The sequence below is a fragment of the Somniosus microcephalus genome, unplaced genomic scaffold (genome assembly GCF_052327205.1).
Source record: "Somniosus microcephalus isolate GS21.2 unplaced genomic scaffold, FLI_Smic_1.0 unresolved_chr1, whole genome shotgun sequence".
NCBI classification, from domain to species: Eukaryota; Metazoa; Chordata; class Chondrichthyes; order Squaliformes; family Somniosidae; genus Somniosus; species Somniosus microcephalus.
Window position 1 is genome coordinate 97,110,000 of NW_028225179.1, and position 1,497 is coordinate 97,111,496.

The following is a 1,497-nucleotide window of genomic DNA, read 5'->3' on the forward strand; positions in this document are numbered from 1 at the left end:
ACCACCCACCAGGTACATGGTACATACTCATGTGACTCGGCCAACGTTGTCTACCTCATACGTTGCAGGAAAGGATGCCCCGGAGCATGGTACATCAGCGAGACCATGCAGACACTGTGACAACAGATGAACGGACACCGCGCAACAATCACCAGGCAGGAGTGTTCCCTCCCAGTCGGGGAACACTTCAGCAGTCAAGGACATTCAGCCTCCGATCTTCGGGTAAGCATTCTCCAAGGTGGCCTTCGAGACACACGACAACGCAAAATCGTCGAGCAGAAACTGTTAGCCAAGTTCCGCACCCATGAGGACGGCCTTAACCGAGATCTTGGGTTCATGTCACGCTACATGTAACCCCACCTGATGCAGGGTCATCCAGACTCGCGTCGACATTGACTTGTTCTCTCTACACAGATGCGGCCGGACCTGCTGTGATTTCCAGACAAAAAAATAATGCTTTTTGTCTGTTTTTTTGTTTTTCATACAGACCCCAGCATCTGCAATATTTGACCCCTTGTGACCCCACCTCATTGTTCTTTGATGTAATGTTTCCCTGACTGACCTGTTTGGACACCATTCACACCTTTGACTGCTGTGATCATCCCTCTGCCGAGGTGTGATAAATGACAGTTGGAAAGGTTACCTGTAAACATCTGACATGATTCTCTGACTATATAAGCTGTGTCTTTATGCATTTCTCCACTTCACCTGAAGAAGGAGCAGCGCTCCGAAAGCTTGTGATTTCAAATAAAGCTGTTGGACTATAATCAGATGATTAAGTTAACGTACCTATATTAATAGGACTAAATTTAAAATACGACACCTCGCAGCCAATATCTTCCCAGTGCTGGTTCTCAGTACCTGTAACAGAAATGTCTATCGGGCCTAAAGCCGTCTTTGGTGAGTTGTGATAGCTAAATACTGCCGGCTGTTGTTAAACGCCCTCCACTATAGAGCACCAACCTTAACACATATCGTTCAATACAAAGGATGCCAGATTTGAGGCTTTTTCAATGGAGTATCAGATTTTGTGTGTATGAAATCTAATAATCATAGCAAACAGATACTCTGCTAAATGAAGAATGAAAATTTTAAACATTACTTCCCCTTTCCCTAAAGCCTTCAACTGTCTGACTGACTTTGGGACCATTGAGTGACGGTGACGATTACTGTCGAATATCACACTCAACTGGCCAGTGTGTAGGTTGAGCCTTCACAGTTAATGCTGACTGGCCATTGTACAGAGTTCTCTTGCAGCTCCGATACTGCTGCTCCTACTGAGACCAGATAACTCAGCATAGATCAGGGATAGAACCTGGAACCTTCCTGGTTTGGAAAAGGTAGAATTCCCACTTTGGTGCTCTGAGCACTGTCCAGCAATGTAGATGGTAAAACCATACCACAGCGAATGATTCTCCATCCACTAATTTAATAGGAAGACTAACACAGCCTGGGAAGCACAGGCACGAATTTCCTGTATGGTGACTTAGGCTCTGT